This window comes from Microchirus variegatus (genome assembly GCF_963457635.1).
Source record: "Microchirus variegatus genome assembly, chromosome: 19".
Taxonomy (NCBI): Eukaryota; Metazoa; Chordata; class Actinopteri; order Pleuronectiformes; family Soleidae; genus Microchirus; species Microchirus variegatus.
In genome coordinates, this window is record NC_139820.1 from 5,610,758 (window position 1) to 5,634,120 (window position 23,363).

The 23,363-nt window shown below is 42.0% G+C and overlaps 1 protein-coding gene across 1 annotated transcript in view; it reads right to left on the reverse strand.

Annotated features, from left to right (window-relative positions):
* xylt1 (xylosyltransferase I) overlaps positions 1-23,363 on the reverse strand; it is a gene marked incomplete at both ends in the record, with an annotated part of 82,609 nt that overhangs the window by 38,092 nt on the left and 21,154 nt on the right. The gene's annotated exons all lie outside the window — the stretch shown is intronic.

Genomic DNA, 23,363 nt, shown 5'->3' on the forward strand with positions numbered 1-23,363 from the left:
GAAATATTGATTTTCATTCCAAATAAAGAACCAGCTGTGCTAACATCATTGCACAAGGGTTTTCTAATCATCCAATAGCCTTCTGACGCCATTAGCAAACACAATGTACCATTAGAACACTGGAAATAGGCCTCTATACACCTATGTACATATTCCATTAAAAACCAGACGTTTGCAGCTAGAATAGTCGTTTACCACATTCACAATGTAAACAATAAGGACATTCCGAATATAGGACAAGTGACCCCAAACTTTTGAACAGTAGTGTACAAGAAGACACAAAGCAGCCCAGGAAAGAAAGAGCTCAAAGTAGAGATTCCCCCTGATGTGTTCAGTCCATTTTCAAGACACAGAAACACAAGGCAGGGGGCGCTAAACGCAATAAAAGACACGTGTGTTGTTGCTGTGAGGCAGGTGCTCTGCATGGAGACGTGTTTCTAACCCTGGAGCCGGGCTGTTATCAGCTCCATCACCATTCCCCCCCCCCCCCACCCCCCCACTCTCCAAACACCTTGTACCAGCACAATTATAAAAGTGGCTGGATGACACACTTTAACACTCAGACACATGAGGGAGATGGTATTTTAGAAAAGAAGTGAGACGCCAAAAAAAGGGGGGTGAAAAAGCGGGTTGGGTGTGAGTGTGTATGGGGGACAATCGTCTTCTCGTCAGCTTCTTTTCAGAGTTGTGATCCCCCCCCTCCACCCCTCCTCCACCGTCTGCATCTCTAACTTTTCTTGACTTTTTCCTCCACTTCCCTTCACACGTTCCACTTTTCACCTCTCATCCCTTCTGCTCGTCATCTGTTCCCCACTTTGCATCTCCGACACCTCCTTTTCTCCCTCCGCTGCCTTTATTTTTAACTCCATCTCTTCTTCGCGCCTGCCCCTAACCTCCTCGCTGTGCCGGTTAAAACAGTCCGTGTTCTCTCAATGGCAGAGCCCCCGATAATCCCACTTGTAACAGCTGCTTAGCGCGGTGATCGCAGTGAAAAAAGAAGAAATCTCTAGTTGCCAAACTTTCAAAGGGAATACTTTAGCGAACTAATCCAAGTCGCTGGATTTGTTTGCAGAGGTAAAATGAGTCTGTGTTTGTTCATTGGATGTTTTCACTCGAGTGTGTGTTTAAATGAGAGAGAGAGAGACGGCAAATAAGGAAGAAGGCAGCATGTGTTTGCCCTGGAGTAACAGATACTTTCACCTCGAGTCTCCCATGATACGATATGGGTGACAATTACCGTGCAGTAATTAAAACTGCAGTGTGTAACTCATTCAAACCATTTGTCAAGTGAGTTCAAACAATGCTGATTACAGGGGCGCAGCTTGTGAACAGGCAGGGCAGGCAACTGCTCGAGGGCCCCCGAGCCGATAGGGGGCCTTTACAGTGTAATGCATTTTTTTTTTTTTTACTGCTTATATAGTTTTTTAAAAGCTATTTACAGTATTGTATTGTTTACATTTATATTTTCACATACTTTTTAATTACACGGTTTTTCCATGTTATTTCATTCATTTAAAAAAAGAACAATAATAATATTTTGAACTTATACATTTTTCGTTGGTGTCAGATTATTTGTAACATAATGGTGATGAACACTGGTTGGAAGGAAGGGCCCCCTGGGAATTTTCGCTTAGGGCCCCTACAGACTCTAGAATTGCCTCTGGCTGATTATGCCCCTTCAGCTTCACACAACCCTGTACTTCTCAGTGTTTTAAATCTGTTCTTTTGCACGCTGCACGCTGCAGGACGTGATTTGTTCCATGTCGAGACAGACGGAGGCAACCGCTCTGCACACAATGCACTAGTGAAGCAAGACGGCAAACAGGCTGGAGTATGACTGGAAACGCAAAAGACACACACACACACACGCCTACAAAAAGCTTTAGAAGTGAATTCTGCTGATGGTTCAGCGTGTTAACGGGATAACGCTTCACCAGAAGACTGTCGATTTTTTTAATGGTGCATACACACCAACGCTCCCTCAGTCAGCTCTTATTTCCGATAACGTAAAGTTTGCCAAAGACGAAACAGAGGCAGAACTTAAAGTTACGCTCTGCCGTGTTAAATGTAAAAACTAAACCCTGCTCCTATTGTTGTTTTTATTCAGAAAAAAACATAAAGAACATCTGCTCTTATTGCCCATTTCCACCTGTGCCATATCTGTCTATCGAGTATCTGGCAAACTAGCGTTTTTTCTGATTATTTTGTCCTTACTTGCCAAAATATCCACTTTGAGAATGCTGAAATGTGTTGGCCGGAGCTTCCTTACATGCGTCCCAGCTGGCTATAATTGTTTTCTCCCCGTTTTTTTTTTTTTTTCTCATCACAATAGATGATGATTTGTTGTTAAATCTTGCTGCAAATTAATTGACATGGATAAGGGGCAGAGGAGGAGGAGGCCCCCATGTGGCCCAGGAGTGGAAATGAGTAGTGTTTGTGAGCTGGCGGTGAGGAGATTTCTCCGGATAAACAATTTTTCATGCTGCGCCCGACTCTCTCCTTCCTCCTCCTCCTCCTCCTCCTCCGGTGAGCAAAGGACTCCAATTGCTCCTTAATCTCAGGGACCGGGCTCTAAAGCAGAATCGGCGGGACAGCGCATTAATAGCAGCACTGCAGACGGCGCTGGGAGCTGGGGGCAGCTATCGATTGTTGCAGGGGATATGTTTGCTTCTCCCTTGGAGTGTCACAGAGGCCAAACCAGGATTGGCCTGGTATGTGCTCCATAGTGTGAGAGAAAAAAAAAGGAGAAACAGTACTTGCTAATATAATCCATCACTGGAAGGTACATTTAGAGAAAAAAGAGAAATTCTGGACCTTAGGGCTGAGCCCTCTCACCCCACTGGGAATGGTTTCATCCATTTCTCAACACAGAGCTGGCCCTTTCCAGTTTCCCCCTCATTTCCTCTGCCACAGGGGGAAATATTTCACCTCTCCTTCTTCACTCCCTTTCCTTCCATTCCTCCCAATCTCCCGTGCACCAGAGAGTAAAAAAAAAAAAAGGGCCACATATCTCTCTCTCAGCACAGGTCCAGCTTTGCCTCATTCCTCCACCACCTCCTGCCTGGCCCCGCGTATCATCCCTCGTTCTAGGAAGGAGAGCGCTGTTCATCCAGTCCGCCTCCCTCCCATTCCCCTCCTCGCCTAACGCCGTGATTTACTGTTGCAGAGCCAGGTAGCAGCACATATCAGTTTCACCACACCCTCCCAGCACACGCAGCTTTAAAAGACAGCCTTTCCGACGGAGGCCGAGCTGCGATAAGCTACCGTGTTTGCCAACAGGGCATAATAGACCATCAACTACGGCTGTAATTATTCCCAGAATCCACGGTACGGTTCAGACCTCCGCTGAGTGAACCATTGTTATCCAAATGTGTACAGAGTTGAGATATTAAGCTTGTATTTCACAATGATCTAAATGTTTATTGCCTCAGTATACTTGGACTGTCACTCAAAATGAAATATTGTTCGAAATTAGTGCTGCAGTCTCATAGACTATTTGAAGTAGTACCCCTCAGGATTCAGCAGGGGGTCCTCCACAAGAGGGACCCGTACATACTGAGCGACTTTGGCAAAGGCAGCTGCAGCAGCGACAGCACCCTGGAGATGCAAGCCTACATGAGGTAGACTCTTCTCTCTCGCTGGTAGACTTGTGTTTCTGGCAAATAATATCAGAAATTCAGTTGGGCCGTTTGCCTTGCTGTGTTTCTATCATGGTACCGTTTGGTTTGGTACAGTCCGGTATGGTTTTGTAATGGTAACGCCCTGGGCGAGGCTTGTGTTCCTACCGAGAACAGTACCTTTACTTGCTCGTGACACAACGGACGACAATGGAGGACATCAAACTTTGTATGAGAATAGACCGCAAGCATGACTTCCGTGGGATATTTATACCGATCGCAAGCGTTTCTGTTTCTCTGGAGCTGATCTAACCGTACTGAACCATTTTCCTCCGGTACCCCAAGGGAAATGTACCAAGGAATGGGACTGTTGGGTCGGAAACAAAAAAAAAACAACGTACTTTACTGTACCAAACTGCTCCAATGCTGAAGTAACATTATTACATTTTCAGTAAAAGCTGTCAGAGCCTCCTCCTGTTGTCAGTGATTTCCCAATCGACGAGTGTTTATTCCGTCCTTCTCTCGTGCTATACACCGTAAATAAAGTAACAAAACTGTAAATAGCAGCACAGAACTCCAATATACAAATGGATACAGGGGTGGAAAATGCTTAATGTATGATCAGCATCACAAGCACAGGCAGAGGAAAGTTTTAGAGCTTAATTAGTCCGCTGCCAAATTGAGAGGGAGTGGTTTTTTTTTGTGTGTGAGGTGTGTCTTACAGCTATGGACATGCACCTCGACTTGACTGCCTGAACTAGTTCACAGGCCTCGCGCGGTTTATCTCACAACATTTACGACACGTCATATGATATCTCTGGCTGTGGTCACGATGCGATACATGTGCAATGAAACTGTTTTTACAATGTCACTTCCTACCAAGGTCTAGGCCCCGAGGTCCCAACAGCTCTGACTTTAAAAATAACTGTATTGAAATCAAGAAACCGCACAGGTGCAGTTTGAGGTTTGAAACCCAAGACGGTGCCGGAACACGTCTCTCTAACCTCATTCCTATTGTGCTCAGTGTGCTGTTGTGAAACTATATCTGATATCTAATGATATCGACCTAGTTCAGACCTCGACTTTGTGAACCACGATTGATGAAAAACAAAACAGTACGTTCTCCTCCTTGCATGATTGTACAGTATTTGGATGGTATCTCCCGTGTTACCGCGCTATCCTGTTATAAATTCTGCGACACAGTAAATATTCTTATCAACCTCGACTTTAAACGTAATAGGCTGCAAACTCGAATCACACAGGCAATATACTGTATATCAGAAGAGCGGCAGAAGGCTGTGGCTGTGTTGTCAGGGTCCCTTCGATTTATATCATGATGCAGAATTGCATGAATGAAGTAGTTTATAGATTACATTTAGTCTCGAAAACTCAGAATTCTGAGTTTAAACTCAGAATTCTGACTTTAAAACATAGAATTCTGACTTTAAAGGCAGAATTATGACTAAACTCAGTATTCTGACTTTAAACTCAGAATTAGGACTTTAAATTCAGAATTATGACTCTAAACTCAAAATTCTGACTTTAAAACTCAAAATTATGTCTTTAAAACTCAGAATTCTGACTTTATTCTCAGTATTCTGACTTTAACCTCAGAATTATTACTTTTTCTCAGAATTCTGACTTTAAAACTCAGTATTCTGACTTTAAAGTCAGAATTCTGACTTTAAAACTCAGAATTCTGACTTTAAAACATAGAATTATGACTTTAAACTCAGAATTCTGACTTTAAAACATAGAATTCTGACTTTAAAGGCAGAATTATGACTAAACTCAGTATTCTGACTTTAAACTCAGAATTAGGACTTTAAATTCAGAATTATGACTCTAAACTCAAAATTCTGACTTTAAAACTCAAAATTATGTCTTTAAAACTCAGAATTCTGACTTTATTCTCAGTATTCTGACTTTAACCTCAGAATTATTACTTTTTCTCAGAATTCTGACTTTAAAACTCAGTATTCTGACTTTAAAGTCAGAATTCTGACTTTAAAACTCAGAATTCTGACTTTAAAACATAGAATTCTGACTTTATTCTCAGAATACAGTCTTTAAAACTCAGAATTCTGACTTTATTCTCAGTATGCTGACTTTAACCTCAGAATTCTGTCTTTAAACTCAGAATTATGACTTTAAACTCAGAATTATGTCTTTAAACTCAGAATTATGTCTTTAAAACTCAGAATTATGATTTTAAACTCAGAATTATGACTTTAAAACTCAGAATTATGACTTTATTCTATTAATTAATTTTGTCTCTAAAACTCACGATTCTGACTTTATTCTCAGTATTCTGACTTTAAACTCAGAATTATGACTTTATTCTGAGAATAAAGTCAGAATTCTGACAGTCAGGTTAACCGAGCACAGAATACTGACTGTACACACAGGTGGGTGGTGCTGAGACACTTCTGCGGAAGCGCGTGGGGCGGGATTCTGCTGCGGCCTACCTGCCATGTGGCTAACAAGCCCAGATTAATCACCGGGATTGAAATCCCTGCGATAGTCTGAGCAAGACGTGGCATCTGCTGTGACACAGGAGACGGATGCACCGACAGACTTTAGTTCACAGCTGCTCGAGCAAACCCCAGGACACGTAGAGGAGAGATGAGCGGGGTTGACCTAAATGCTTCCTAGACGTCTTAATTCTAGCTTATCAGATGTGGAGTTTTTTTTGGGGGGGGGCAAAAGCAGCTGTTCTCTATGGCTATGATGTTAAGATATAAGGAGTGAGAAACATGGATATTCTCAAAGATCAGCGGTGAAACAACAAACGACTGCTGAATTTGACTTCTGCCTTTTCTATAATTACATGGTTTCACTGGCTGCATTGTGCACGCGTGGCTTTTTTAACTGGGCAAGGACACAAAAAGCCCACGCTTCTGTACTGAAGAGTTTCTCTTCCTCAAAAAACGCTTCTAAATGCAGCGAACGCTCTGACGACAAAAAGACCACAAAGTCAGATTATGAGGAAATGGATAAAATGTGCCGGGTTCTCTGAAGACACGAGAGAAAATGTACTTTTGCTACTCTCACAATGCAGTTGTTTCCCATTCAATTCCACTGCATCATTTTGTGATTTCCCACTTTAATTTTCACTGAAATCTCCATGTGAGAACAACTGATGCTGTGATGGACACACTGTGACATCTTCATCTCTTAATCAGAGTGAGAGGGAAACATGGAATCATAACTACTATTATATTATTATATTATTATTATTATATTATATTATGACTTTATTCTCAGTATCCTGACTTTAAACCCAAAATTCTGTCTTTAAAAGTCAGAATTCTGACTTTATTCTCAATATTCTGACTTTAAACTCAGAGTGTCCGTGTACAGTTGTGTGTACATCGCACAACACTTTCCAGTCCAGTTGGTGGCACAATCTGGAAACTTGCTTGGAAGTACCACACGTGTACAACTCAGCGCTCAAAGAATACAATGAAACACACAAATGAGGCTGAAATTGCTGCGACTAAAATTGAACTTTAAATTGCAAAAAAATGCAAAAATACCCAGTGCTGGAATGTGGTAATAAGTATAATCCGGGCCAAAAAGGATCCTTATAAGCCGCGAGAGTTTGTTTTTAACATAATTAAAAGGGTTTTGTTTTTAGAGTTGGAGAATTATCGCGTTTAACCACAGTTCAGGGTGTTTTTACACTCACATGTACAACGCAGACACGTTCATGTATATAATTAGATTCCTGCTCAAACTTAACGTCGCGTGATCACACGACGTAGAGTGTTTTTTTCTCCCTATTCTCAGACTTGACCATTAAAATCTTTTCTCTTTGTTATTATCGTCTAAAAATCCACAAATTATAGCTAATTCTGTCTTTAAACTCAGAATTTTGACTTTAAACTCAGAATTCTGTCTTTAAACTCAGAATTCTGTCTTAAAAACTCAGAATTCTCAATATTCTGTCTTTAAAACTCAGAATTCTGACTTTAAACTAAGAATTTTGTTTTTAAACTCAGAATCCTGACTTTAAACTCAGAATTCTGACTTTAAACTCCAGAATTATGTCTTTAAAGCTCAGAATTCTAACTTTAACACTCATAATTCTGTATTTATCCTCAGAATCCTGACTTTAAACTCAGACTTCTGAATTTAAACACAAAATTCTGTCTATAAAACTCAGAATTCTGACTTTATTCTCAGTATCTTGACTTTAAACTCAGAATTTTGGGCACCCATAGTCAGAATTCTGAGTTTAAAGTCAGAATTAATTAACCTCAAAGTTTTTTACACTCACATGTACAACGCAGACACGTTCATGTATCTAATCAGATTCCTGCTCAAACTTAACGTCGCATGATCACACGACGTACAGTGTTTTTTTTCTCCTTATTCTCAGACTTGACCATTTAAAATCTTCTCTCTTTGTTCTTATTATCGTCTAAAAATCCACAAATTATAGCTAATTCTGTCTTTAAACTCAGAATTGTGACTTTAAACTCAGAATTCTGTCTTTTAAACTCAGAATTCTGACTTTATTCTCAATATTCTGTATTTAAAACTCAGAATTTTGACTTTAAACTCAGAATTCTGACTTTATTCTCAATATTCTGTATTTAAAACTCAGAATTTTGACTTTAAACTCCGAATACAGTCTTTAAAACTCAGAATTCTGACTTTATTCTTAATATTCTGCCTTTAAAACTCAGAATTCTGACTTTAAACTAAGAATTCTGTTTTTAAACTCAGAATCCTGACTTTAAACTCAGAATTATGTCTTTAAAACTCAGAATTCTGACTTTATTCTCAGTATCCTGACTTTAAACTCAGAATCCTGACTTTAAACTCAGAATTATGTCTTTAAAACTCAGAATTCTGTCTTTAAACTCAGAATTTTGACTTTAAACTCAGAATTATGTCTTTAAAACTCAGAATTCTGACTTTATTCTCAGTATCCTGACTTTAAACTCAGAATTTTGGGCACCCGTAGTCAGAATTAATTAACCTCAAAGTTTATTACACTCACATGTACAACGCAGACACGTTCATGTATATAATTAGATTCCTGCTCAAACTTAACGTCGCATGATCACACGACGTACAGTGTTTTTTTTTCTCCCTATTCTCAGACTTGACCATTAAAATCTGTTCTCTTTGTTCTTATTATCGTCTAAAAATCCACAAATTATAGCTAATTCGCGGGTTGCACTCACTATAGGTCAGCCTGGATAAGAGCGTCGGATAAAACGCTTGAAATAAAAATGAGTCACCTAATGGGCAGAATTTAATTTAGCTCCAAAGTGCTCCAGAGGAAGGGGGAGGAAAAAAAGATAAGACTAAAAATGTGTTGAAATCAGGATTATTCTTCCTCCTAAATTGAATTGAAAGAGAAATAGAAATATTGGTGAGAGACGACCTGAAATAACCTCATCCTGACGACGAGGAAACTCACAGTGGGAGCAAAGTCTGAGCTCAAATCCCCAAAGTATGTGGCTGAAGTGAAGCCGTCCTGCATGAGTCTCACGAGGTTCGGTTTGCCTTCTCCCCTTAAAAAAAACGCTTTACTCGACATCCCAGCCGCTTACTTGGACGGATTACTCAACACACACACACACACACACATACACACACACACACACACACACACACACACGTGTCTCCACACTCGATCTGTGTACTGTCTCAAATGCACACAAACACAATTCTGCAGACTCATACACACACACACACTCATCACTATTTTAGTTTACCCTCGGGCCCTTGTGTGTGTGTGTGTGTGTGTGTGTGTGTGCAGTAATATGTGATTTCTCTGCGATGGAGGCAGCAGAAGCCAGAGAGCAGGCAGGGTATCGAGCCTCAGGGTGTAAATGACTCAGTGTAAACAAAACAAAAAGTGCAAAAAAATAAATAAATAAAGTTGCTCACATATTATTTATATGACACTGTTTACTGTTTAAATATACATGTGTAGTATTTAATGTGTCCACAATGGCTTTGCGTTGCAGGATGCAGTCACCTATAATGTACACTCTGTATATGCAGTTTAACTTTTGAGCCATAAATCACTGTATATATGGAAATCTGTTCAATTCAAGTCAATATTTGTGTCCAAATTTGAAAAGAAGGTGTTATGATATCGGGTTTCCACAAATATAAAGCATGGAGACCTGACTCAAAGCCATATGTTATTGAATATACAGTGTAAACCTTTAATAAATGGATGTATAAAGTGTAAAAATGAGCGATATTAAGTAGATATTTACAACTGCACACAATTATTAAAGCCCAACCAAGCAAACAACTCAAACTAAACCATAATGGTTGGATTATGTATAATATTTAGTAGCAGTTATAGTTCAGCAAGAGTTATAAAGAGAAAAAAACTGTGATTTTCTCCAAATGCACTAAATCCACCAAACTGAAATCTATGTCTAGTCATCAAGAGAGACAGAAGTAAAGTTTGATGGTTTATCTCACAACATTTATGATGTATCATATAATAAATGTCGTCTGATCCCAGGTTCCCAACACCTCTGACTTAAAGGCGCCATATGTAAGAATGTGGCCACAAACGGTTACTACACTCTTATTCAAAATACCGACGTCTTTTTTTAGGTTTCGTTTTCGCCGCCATTGTAGCTCAGACGTAACTGGCAACCCGCGGTCGCTCTGCGACTCTTCTGACTGCAATGACTGGTAGACGGCGGTAGGTGGCGCTACATGCCAAAACATGATTTCAAAACATAAACATGATTTGCAGTCTGCAAAATATTGTTTGTTTAATGCAAATATTTTGTCTGTACTGTTGTTGTTGGTGAGTTCAGTTTGTTACATGAACATTATTCCTGAGTCTCTGTGACATATTAGGAGGATTTTACGGCCAGTTGCTTTAGATTTATTACATAATGCACCTTTAAATGCAACCGAGAAAGCTCAAAGGTGCAGTTTGGGGTTTGAAACTCGATACAGAACTGAGACGATTCTCTCATCACAACTGTAACTGTAGTGAGTACAGTTGTGATGATATAAACCTCCCCCTCTCCCTCTCCCTCCCCCGCTGGGTGAACCCTGGGAGTTTCCACATGACAAAAGGAATCTAAATCATCACCTACAGAACATTCAGTCCCCCCTCCTCCTCTTATATCCCCCCGCGATTAAACGCCACAACTTCAGCTCTTGAACGGCGGAACCATCGGGAGACTTTTCTGAGCAGTATCTCACAAGGGCGTGAAAAAAAAAAAAAACGCTCACCCCTCCCTCCCTGTTCAGCCATGAAATGACACCCCTATTTAATCAATTGTGAATCATGAAATTTTGCACAAGAGACCCCTTTTCTTTTGCACTTGACAGTGATTGAACTGCACAGCCATGCAATTCCATTCACCACGGCGATGAGAAGAAAGGCGAGCGGGGGGAGGAGTGTGTGTGTGTGTGTGTGTGTGTGTGTGTGTGAGATGCAAGCGATTTCTCTGTGACGTCGCGGTCGCGGGGGCCTCTGCTGAATGAACCAGAGACCCCCCGCTGTTAAATCCACGTCTAACGGGGTCGGACGAGTACGCTGGGATCTGATCTGTGGGGGTGTGAACTACTACTGTACGTGAACCTGTATTTGTTACCACTTTAGGACCTTTTTTTTCTGGCGTAAACACTAGAGTATAGACCGTAACTAGGTCCTAATGAGGCAGAACCTGATTTCTGATGGAACCGGTTAAGTTAAGGGGCTTAATATATGAATTATGCTTAGGTTAAGGCGTTAAAAAGGTGAGGGATAGCGCTTCGGTTAGGTGGTTTAAAGGAACGGAAGTCAACGAGAGCACTTACTGCAGAGGGAAAGAGAGCGAGATGGTGGACCTTTCACAGAAAGAGAGCCTTCGCAAACGTTTCACTGAGGCCCCCCGAAATAGCGGCGGGTTAAAAATAGCAGCGAAACAGGACAAAAAAAGGGCTATGTGAGAAGGATTTTAAGTAGTTGAGGGTGGAGTGGACATAGTAAGCTTAAAAAGTAGAGGAGGAGAGCGACAGAGAGAGTGAGAGGGGGGGGTGGTGATGGTGGGTGAGAGACCATTGATGGGAAAGGCCCCCATCCCCTTTGTTCCCTCTGCATGAATGGACTGTGGGAATGACATGTTAACGCATGAGGTAAGGTCTGTCGTGAGGCTGTCAGGGAACACAGCACAGATTCCTGGGCCCGTGTGTGACATAGCGGTGACCCCTAACGCAGAGGTCGACCGGGTCAAGACACTGCGTCGTATTCGGTCGAGACTAAAAACCACAAAAAAAAACACGTGCACGTTAAGTTTTACGAATTGTTTGCTTGTTTTTGAGTACGGCATGCTAATCGTGTGCAAATATAGCACGAGAGTGGGAGCTTTTTCCACTTTAACAGTGGAATCTGAAACAAGAACCCTCAGTGACAAACTAGAAAAGCACTCGGAGAGCGCAGACCTGCAAAATACATCCTCCCAGCATGCTCGGATCACGCCCAAAAACTGATCACTTGGTCCCATTGCGGGTCCCATTTCCTGGTGGAGCTCAAAAAGTGAAAAGAAATTCCTGACAATGAACATTGAATGGATGACCCAAAAAAGTGGGATATTCCTGTCTCATTCTGGACGAATTGTTCAAAACTAGCACAAAAACAGTCTCACAGGATGCTATCAGGGATGAATCATCAGCAAATTGACAATAAAAAGCCAGTCATGTGTTCCTTGTGCTTTGTCATAACTTGCCACCAAAACTTTAAATCTTTGTTATTCCGGACTTTGCTGACTTGTTATTGGGTGTTCGAGCTCATCGCACAATCATCTATTCCCGCTGATGGAAGTTTGATTGTTGTGTCATCGCTTTTTTTTAAAATGAAGAGTTAAATGTTTGTCTGAGGGAAACCACCTTCTTCATATCAAATGTAATACAGCAGTCCTGGGGATTGCTTTTATTTATTTTCATGTATTTCATATCATACCCTCATAAGCACTTGTTAATTACATAATAATAATTATCTTTTGATTTCCTTCGCAAGTCTGGCGACGTGGATGCGTGGCGCACCTCTCAATGAGAGGTTTAAAATCACTCGCATCATCTCTCTCTCGCAGTAAGAATCGAGTTTCTTGAAAAGAACACGACATTATTGCGACTACGTGACCCTGTGCCACTCACGCAATCTAGAAAAGAACATTTGCCATGCAGAGGTCAGGCCTCTACATGCTGTGGTTACACCTGCAGAGAGAGGAGAAATAATATTTCTCTGCACTGACGGACTGAAGGTGAAATATAAAAACATACAAGATGGAATAGAGAGACAGCTGTAATCACCTGAGGTCCATTTGTAGGAGCTAAAGATTGTTCCGTGAGCCCCAAACGTAGGTTATTTAAAAAAATAAGTTACAGCCTATGGAACTCAAGATTCCAGACAACGTGGAACCTCTGCTCAGGTTATGACTGATGAGGTTTTATGTGTCTACAATGCAAATACTGGACGTTTTAACTAAAAACGGGTCCAGCAGAGTTTTAGAGGCCGAAGCGCTCTATCATTCAAATGAATGAGTGTTGACACAGCCTTTGCCTTCAATGAGTGAAGGGTCACGATGTGGGCGAGGATTCTTACGCCGCGCTCGCAATGAATGTGATGAGACTACACACTCAATCTGGCCGTGAATAGATGTGAGTTTTTGCTTCACTCGTGCGTCATTCCTTTGAATTCAGATTCTTCCGACATACAGTAGACTTATATGGAGATATGGAGAACGGTTGCTGTATTTGCACGAGCACAAACCAGGAAGAGAGGTTATTTTCTGTTATCATGATGACTGCGGTAAGCGCTAGCATTTGCGCTAAGCTACATGATACATGGTTACAGGTCGTGCTTACTCGATCGTACCGCAGTCAACTCGACAGAAAAATCGGCTTAACGTCCATCGTGAACGCAACTACACTCTTAGAAATAAAAGTGCGAAGTAGAACCATATAAGGTTCTTCGGTTTGTCCTCATAGGAGAACCCTTTTTGGCTCCCCCTGGAACCCTTTTGGAGGGTTCCACCAAGAACCCTTTTAAAACCCTTTATTCAGGAAAGGGGTTTTAAAGGGTTCTCTGGATCAAAATGGTTCTTACTGGAACCATTAGTGTTACCAAGAACCCTTGAAGCAAATGGTTCCAGGTAGAACCTCAGCCCTTGTAGGACCCTTTTAGAACTCTTATTTATAAGAGTGTATAGGCTCACACCTGGCAGACAAGACAGTTGTCAACTTACATTTCAATACTAAACGTGAGCAAGAACGCGATTAAAACGTGTCACTAGTTCGTTCACAATCAACCGTACAGAGGATTCTGTTTTCACTGCGGTGATTTTGACAAATGCGGCAAAAACTTCGCTTCCGAGGAAGCTCGGCTTCTCTCGCAATCGATAAAACAGCGGAGCCTTTTCTGCCTCAGTCCTGAGGGAAGGGAAGTCTGCAGACAAATAGCTGCTTGTTGTGCGTTATTTGTACATATACTGTATCTAAAAACACTATAATAACGTCTCGTTTTTACATAATTATCACGTTTCCTTGTTCTAGTTCATTATTTATGTATAAATAACTGGGCCTGAAATGAGCTTCCCCTGTTCCAAAGACATAATAAGTAGTGTTCATACCTAGTTTTAAAATACATCCTGGATACACCATCACCTGTGCCTGCATGTGCTCAGATCAGGGCTTCCCCTGTCCTTTATTCAAATAGATAATTTTTTCTAAAGAGTCTGACTACACAGACGATTGTGTTGTGTTTGTGTGTTTGTTTGTGTCAGAGAAAAGAGATGACAGGAGACGACCGGGGTCATCACCACTTCTCATCTGTCAGACATTTCATACTGTGTTTCATGAATCACACGTAAGCCAAGGAGTTGGAAATCTAGCAGGAAAACATGTTGCACAAACGTGTTTTCAAAGTGTGAATGACCCTGTTGTTACCGTTCACATTTGCCAGATGCAGTTTGAATGAAACACTTCAACACTTTGTCTTGAATGTAAATGACCGAAAACGATTATAACCAATTAATCTGGGAGTCGCATCATATAGTCAGATTTGCATTTCAACAACAAAAGGCAAGCGGCTAATGAGTTTTCAGTCTCGTCGAGCGTCGCGCGCTGCGAGTCGACGCGAGGGAATCTGCCGTTTGAGAGGTTGAGAGTCTGTCTTCAAGTCGGGAATAATCTGTCAGTGATAAAGATCAGAGGAAAACGGGGAGCGGCGGCAGGATAAAGGTGAGGAGTTGAGCACCTAAGCTCGCAATAATGAGCGCAGAGGCGGCTGATAGGATCTTTTAGTCTGACACGGCGATCATTAAATCCTTTGACTGAGTGGAGCCCCCACACACACACACACACACACACACACACACACACAGTCCAACAACACAGCACACCCTGGAGCAGAACGGAGATTCCGGACTTTAAGTCGCTTTTATTGTTTTTAATGACGTTAATTGGATCCAGAGGAAAAAAAAAATAGAGCGTTGTAACATATCGTACAAAGTCTATTTGTGACAAAAACGGCAACAATTACAGCAGCAGCATTCATCAAAGGAGCTAATGATGAAGTATTTGTCACTTTTTTTTAATTCATGAAATTAATTCCCTCATGCTCTTCATAGCTCATGCACTTTTTAAAAAAAAAGACTGTTTGGTTAATTACATCCGCGGCCGATGGGAACGTCACTCGATTACAGGTCAGACACGCTAAAGTTCCCTTTTTGCGTGTCTGTGGTGAGCTAAGTTTCAAGCTTTGCATTCCGAACACGATGCCTGGTGCCGGAAGCTTCCCCAGGGAATCGCCAGAATCCAATGACTGTTGGAATGTTTTTGTTGCGCACGCTGGAATTCACTGACGGAGTGGTGGTCAGTGAGAGAATATCCTCACTCACGCTCACTGAGGACAGATGTTAACACTAAACTCTAAACTAGGGTTGAACGAATACAAAAGCTGCAATTTAGAGTATAGTATGCATCATATTTATCCCATGTTTATACTAGGAATTGTTTGTCAAATTCATGGCTAACTTCTTATGTAGTATTAGTGAATGACTTTTCTATTTTGCTGTTATTGGAAGAGTTTATGATTTAACAGTGTAAAGCACTAGAGCAGGATGGAATACAGTAAACACTGCTTGATTGGGAAATCACTGACAACAGGAGGAAGCTCCGACAGCTTTTAACTAGAATGTAATAATGCTACATAAGCATTGGAACGGTTTGGTACAGTACTGTACGTATTTTTTGGGGGGTTTTCCATTGTCCTCAACTGATCCATTCCCTGGCACCCTTCCCCTTGGGTATCGGAGTTAAATGTTTCAGTACGGACATGATAGAGCAGAATTTTGGCTTAGAAAAACAACATAATCAATTTTTTTCAACCCTAATGTTCAACCCTAATGTTTAACCCCTGCCATTTCATCGCTTCCAACACTGCAATCGCAAAGAACAAATGTGTGCTTCGGGTCAAAACAACAGGTTCAGGTACAAAGAAGTAACACACGATGTATAAAGCCAGCTTATATGATTTAAGAAATGCTTTATACCAATGCCACGTCCTGACTGGACAAAGTAGATTGTCTTCATGAACCAGATGATCGCGTCTTATCCTCAAATCTTGTTCAACCAAGTACATTCCTACTGTCTTTAGCACCTCAGGGCGGTAAAGACCAGGAATTCAGAGATACAGAAAGGGAAAGTTGCAGACAGGACTGTAAACACCGACAAAATGAAGACATTCTTTCTTTCTTATTACACCGCGTGGTTCTCGATCTCAGGTTCTCTCCTTTGTCTCGCGTTGGCGAGTACAACATATTAACACGGCCTTTACGGGATCGTTTACAAGCCAGCGTAGCGTCCAATTCTACTTAAGCAGAGAAACTGCTGAGGTGCCGGAGAACAACAACAACACTAATCCCACCTCAGAACAGCAGGTCGTCTCTTCAAGCAATCCAGGCGAACCTTTTAACCCCCGACATCAAAAGCCATTTGCTGGCAGCAAGCGGGGCTGCTGGACCAGGCCACACCCGAGACAAGTCATAACACAGTCTGGTCAAATTACAATGCTCACCCCCCCCCCCCCCCCCGTTTCTACCCTTGAAGGGCACCTTAATATCCCCTCCACCACCTGGCTGGCATCAAAGCCCTCAAACCCAGTGCTTAGCAAGGGAGACACATCTGCAACATTTTTGGCTTTCATTTCCTTCTCCACAGTGGCGGTGAGAAGGGGAGGGGGGGGGGCACAGGAGACAGGAGACAGGCCATGGCCTCGTCCCCAGCGTGAAAAAAGAGTCTCTATTGCAGCCGATGGTGTCTGTAATTTGTCCACAACAGACTTGAGGACCCCAGACGCCACAGAGGACGCACTTTTATGTGCTCGTCCGTGTCGTAATTAGCAGCAGCGCGTTAAAGCCGCGTTGATTAGTTGCAGCGTTGAAGGACGATAGGAAGCCCCCACATCCCACTCCACCCATCCTCCTTTACTCCAAACGTCCACGTCTCAGCTGCATAGCACTGTAAAAAAATATTTTACTATTGGCTTAAATCTCTAAAAAATTGCTCTACCTTTACACTACCGCTCAAAGGTTTGGAGTCACCTATACAATTTTTCGTCGGCGTCAACAGCGTTTAGCGGCGTCAACGTTGACGCACGACGCGTTTCCATGACGAGTGACCCGGAAAAATGCGCCCCTGGCGTCATGTTTCCGTGACTCCGGATTGTTAAAATGAGTCTCTAAAGTAACGCTTAACTTTAAAAACAGAGGCACACATACGCAGCACACGGGTACGCTGGTTATTTGTAGCGCCGCTATTTTAATTAATAAACAGACCGCTCCAGTTCGACTGTAGGCGCGCTAAAACGGAGCTAAAAGGAGCTAATGCAGCTAACGGAGCTAACTGGTAAACGGTGCTTGGACTCCGGCGTCGTGGTCAGTCGGCATGGAAACGTGTTGTGCGTTAACGCGTGTTTAACCTTTTGCACAGCACTAGAAAATATAGTCAAGACATTGACAAGATTAGAAATAATGATTTTTGCAAAACTGTTTTCCACTGTGCTAACATAATGGCACAAGGGTTTTCTAATCATCCAATAGCCTTCTAACGCTATTAGCAAACACAATGTACCATTAGAACACTGGAGAGATGGTTGTTGGAAATGGGCCTCTATACACCTATGTACATATTCCATTAAAAACCAGACGTGTGCAGCTAGAATAGTCGTTTACCACATTAACAATGTATAGGATGATTCATTTAATGTTATATTCATTGAAAAAAAGTTGATTTCTAAGTGTCCCCAAACTTTTGAACGGTAGTGTACATGAGCAGACAGATGCCTCCACACACTGATACGCACCTACGTGGCGATATGATGCAAAATTGCCCCGACTGTAATTCACCACACTGATATAAAATCACACACACACACACACACACACGTGCTGTCTCATCACTGTCTCTCCTCCAGTCTTGCCTGCTGGCCCCCGCGTGGCCTCTCCACACCCACCATATGCTAACTGCTGGAAGAGAGCTGCAATTTGTAAATGATTTAACCTTTTAATAGAGAAAAGATGAGGTTGGCTACAGCCGAGTCCCTCTGGACGTGGAGCCAGGGAAGGGAAAAAAAAAAAAATAAGGATTGGAGGCCGTGATTTAGACATCATTTAATTCTGTTGTGCAATTATGTGTGTGGTTCATGTACTGAAGTGATTTGTCTTTCTTTTTTTTTTTTTTTGCTCGTCTGTCTCTCAGTGTGTTTGAACGATCACTTCTTATTGGATTCTTACTTGAGGATACAGTCGTGTGTGTGTGTGTGTGTGTGTGTGTGTGTGTGTGTGTGTCTTCTCCTTGTGACATTTCTGTGCCAGGTGTGACAAATGGCAGGCAGAGAGGAAACATTTATTCCCTGTGGTGAGCTTAATTAGCCTATCAGCTAAGCCCTGGCACTAGGTTGTTTTGAAAACCACACACACACACACACACACACACACACAAATACACAGCACAAACAGGCATACGACACATAACGGCACAGGATCCATAAAACGCACGAATGTCAGAACAGAACAGGAGGCAGAACGAGGAGCTTAGAGACGACAGCGTCTCAAACACCGCTGAGTCTCATTAGAAAGACATTTTTTTTCCTTCCCCCCCGCTAAATCAAATAGAGCTCGTTTCTTTTCAACTACATCTGAAGTGAAGACGTTCAGGAAGCCGTCGGAATACGACGCAGGTCATCAAACGTCGCTATATCAAATCAATCGTGACGTGGGATCAGTGTTTCACATCTGAGGAGGCGTTTGTGCTTCATTATCAGCCGCTGTGACGTGGCAGCACTCCACACTGTATACACCCACCCATTTATTCAATCATGCATTCATTTATTTTTTGTTTAATCTTCATCTCTGTCTTTATCACATGACGTTAAAAGTGTTAAATGTTCAGCTACACTCATCTCTTTGAAACGTTTCCGTGCCGACCACCAAAAAGTGAAATACTACCAGAATAAAGACATCTATCTTCATATGACATAACTCTCATTTCTTGCTCCAGGGCAACTTTGTAATATTTTTTTTTTTTACTTCTTTTCTTATCATGCATAAGCGTTAGCTTCATGGATGAAAGACAGACGACAACAGACAAGAAAAGGCAGCTACAGCAAAGCTGTTAAAGGTTGAGAGGTTCCACTTAGGCAGAGCTGAGTGATGATGCAGACCATAATACGAGCACAGTGAGCTAATATCATATGTGAGCGTTACAAAATAATAATGTGTTAAGTAATATTTAACCATCTTGGGCAGAGGTCTCATCATTAAATATCTAGTTATTTCTGCACGTTTCATTAATTTACAGCTTTATTTGGCATTATAAATACATTGTGTTCAAAAGGAAGACTTTTATTTCGAAATTAAGTCTCATTCAAACTAGGGCACACGTTCATTTTGTGTCATCCCGCTGTAAAAAAAAAAACCCCCAAAAAAACCAAGCCAACAAACAAATATGGCTGGGAAAAAAAATATAGACCTTTGTGGGAATAAACACATGTTTATTAGGATTCTAGAAACCACAGGTCTCTGTTTTTAGTGTATAACAGATCCACAAAGCCACAGCAGTCAAGTCAGACCTGCTCCTACAAAGCTGCATTAGCACGACAGTGCAGCTCGGCTCAGCTCACCGTGGAACAGTTTAGAATAACAAAACCTCCTCTGTCTTTGTGTTTGCTTGTTTTTCCCATTCCATGCCTTCCAAGCGCCAATTCTCTGTCGCCCAATCAAGGCACTGCAGTGCGTCTGGCTCCGCCCTTTAGATATCAGATTACGCAGTAGGTTTACATGCACAGTTTAATCAAGCTAAGGCCATAGTCCGACTAAGACAGGCAACTGGACAATGCTAGTATGCTAATAAGCTAGTATGCTAGTATGTTTGTCACAGAACATACAAATAGTGTACGGTGAGATTCTATGTCTGGTTCAAAGACTGGAGAGGAAATGTTGGTTCATGCACAGAACGCCAAGTCCAACTCTAGTCAGACTAAGCATATACATGCGAGAGTAATCAGACTATGATTCACATCATCCAGGTATGTTAGTCCGACTAAGACTACCTCGATTTTAGTCCGACTAACATGTTAAGATATGATATTAAGAAAAGAAAACCAAATTATTGTCTTAGTCCGACTAAAATCAGACTACTGACAATGGAAATGCAAATAAATTCCAAACTGAAACCAAACGGAACATAATTCTACTGCTAATGCAATTCCAAACGTTGGTCTCCTTCATCTTTTCAAAGTCGCACACAGCAGCAAAATGTGCTCAACAAACACAAGAAATACAAGCCCGCAGGATTTTTAAAGGTTGGTTTAAAAGGAATGATGACAAATTTTGTAAAAACCTCCCTCAGCTGACGCAAGAAAAATTATGCTTTGTTGCCAACGTCCATTGTTAGAGTGAAACAAATGAGCTGTTGTTGTTGTTGTTGTTGTTGTGGAGTTCAGCAATGAAACGGGCGCCTTCCGAACAAACGCTACAGGTCTGAATTACACAGTGTGGCTTTGGGTGCCGGAGTCTGGCACGTAAAGCACTTGGGGCCAATTTCCTTTCATTTCGGCTCACTTGAAGACGTAAAAGTGAAACCCGCTGTTTGTTTGCCGGGGATTATGGTCCAATAGATTCGACGTGACGCCGCTTTCAGGAGGAGACATTTTTCTCACATTTAAAACACTGATGAAACCCCAGCTTTGTGACGTGATGAGCAGTCAAAGTAAAGTGGGAGCTCGGTGCACAAACAGTCTGAGGCTGTAATGTTGTCAAAGGCATGAAGTAAACACCGCAGCTGTGCAAGTCAATGAAGACTGTGAAGCATGAACATTAGCGATGCTGCACCAGACTGGATTTTCCTTATTCTTTTTTTTCTTCACCCATCGCCCAAATCCATGCATGTCGGGTGCTGTTATTTCCGTGGATCGCTTCAAAGGGAAGTGGAATCAGAGACGTTGAACTTGCTATCAGAGCCTCCCTCACATCTTCTGCTCGGTCCTCTTATCTGTTTCGTGTCAACATGTCATTTAGTCATCCTTAACTAACCAGCTGTCCTCTCCTCGCTCTCCTCCCTTCCTCCTCCCGCTCTTTGAACATCCCCGTCTTCCTCCTCGGTGCCGACAATGGACGCGTTTGCACACTGCCATCATCCGCTCTAATGCACAGTACACATCCGGTGTGGCAGCGTCCGTATGGTCCTGTCCAGCACAGCACAAACACATTAGCCCCATATGGAGCGTCTCCACAAAGAGAATACATGTGAGGAGGCTGGTGGACGATAACAGTGCTCCTGTACAGTAATGATGTGAAAACCTTAAGCTACTTAAACCACACGCTCTTTCTTCTCCTTCTTCTTTTTTCTCAGATTTCCATTTTCACTTCACTGATTCCTCTGGAAGTTTCTCAAACTTCCTCATTTCTCTCTCCCCTTTTCGCAGACATCTGCGAATGCTCTGCACCGGCGGCAACCGCTGCTCTTTGAAACACGGGGAAGCTCATTTCAGGCCCCGGTTATTTATACAGACATTCTTACATAAATCCTGCAAACAAACAACTGGAACAAGGATAATTATGTAAAACTGAAACGCTATAATAGGGTTTTTATTTGCCGCGTATTTGTACACCACCGAGCAAATAAGCAGCTATTTGTCGACAGACAAAATCCACACAGGACCGAGGCAGAAAAGGCTCCGCTGTCAAAAACTGGCTCCGCCTTTCAGACACTTCCTCATATCACGATGCAGCAGCCCACTGCTCTATTTAACTCCCAGAGAAGCTGAGCTTCTATGGAAGTGACGATTTTCGAAGTGGTTTTAATGCGTAGGCTGCTACGGGAATACGAAAATCACGTCCGGGGATAAAAACAGCCGATTCTGAACGAACATATTTGAAGCTGAGCTTCCCTTGTTGTCTCTAAATATACTTGAATAGTTAAATTTAGGGCCGCACTCACTTGGCTGTATCGTTGTTAAAGGCCCTGATAAAAGAGAAGAAGGGCAGAAATCAGACAGCGTTTGAGCCTCGCTCCTCTTAATCTTACCCTCGCACGGCTCAGCCGAACTGACATTTCTTAATTTATTCTTCTCGGGATTTCAACATTTTAATTAGGTCACTACAGATCTCCTAAGCAGTGTTATTGCAATTTATTTTATTTATTTATTTATTATTATTTCATCCTTGTTTGTCATTTGCCTCTCATTCGTTTTTCTTCCTTTCTGTTGCGCAGGTTACCTCAGTAATGAGGTTTGACAGTTTGAACCAAATCCTGCAGCTGCCTAAAGTAAACACCGCCGAGGTAAACGCATAATTGAATCACGGATTTAAATAAAATGAATGTTTTCTCTCAGCGTTGCTTTATGCACATCGTCATATAGATTTGAGTTGTGTACGCGCAGAACTCGGCGAGAACGTGTATAATCTGAGAGTTGCTCCTCCGTACACCAGGCGTCTTTGGCTTATCTGCAGCCTTAATGGAAACAAGAGGTAATTACTTTTCTACAAAGCGTCTGACAAGGCAAACTTTTTTTACACGTTTTTCCATCGGCGCAGCAGCACATTTACTACGAGGTGTTTTTTTTTTTTTTTTTTTTTGCTGAAGGGGGTTTAACACACAACAGAGGTGGTACCTCTCTGGTTGCAATTGTTATTTTTACGATCAGTCAGTCGGTGCGAGTCCCCGACACGTCGTGCTGACTGCTGTCTGCTCGGCACATTTTTGGACCGCGGCGTGGCACCGTTGGGTCAGTTTGTTCAACGGTTGCTCGCCACGGATGAGAGTAATGGCCGTCGGTGTAATTAAAAACGAAAGATGTAGCAGTCGACACTGTAGTAAGAAGTGCAGGTACTTTTCCCTCCGAGCTTAATGAGCATCCCTTCATTAACACATGCTCGGTGAAAAAAAAGGACCTGTGGTATTTAAGGTTGAAGCAGCCGGAGAAGTTCTGAGAAGAAAAAGATAACGGGGGAAAAACCACAGAATGTTTTATTTAGTTGAAAGTGGCATTTGCTGATGTTAATGAGGAAGTTCCCGTCTTTCATTGACAAGCGCGCTGATTCATTTAAGAATTTCCCTGGCTGAGTTCTGTCTACTTCTTCTTTTCCTGTTATGGGATGTAGCCCCACACGCATACTCTACAATTTATACGTGCAAATACCGTCCATAAATACATAGAAAGAAACGTTTGAAACGATGTGTAAGTAGGAATACAAGTGG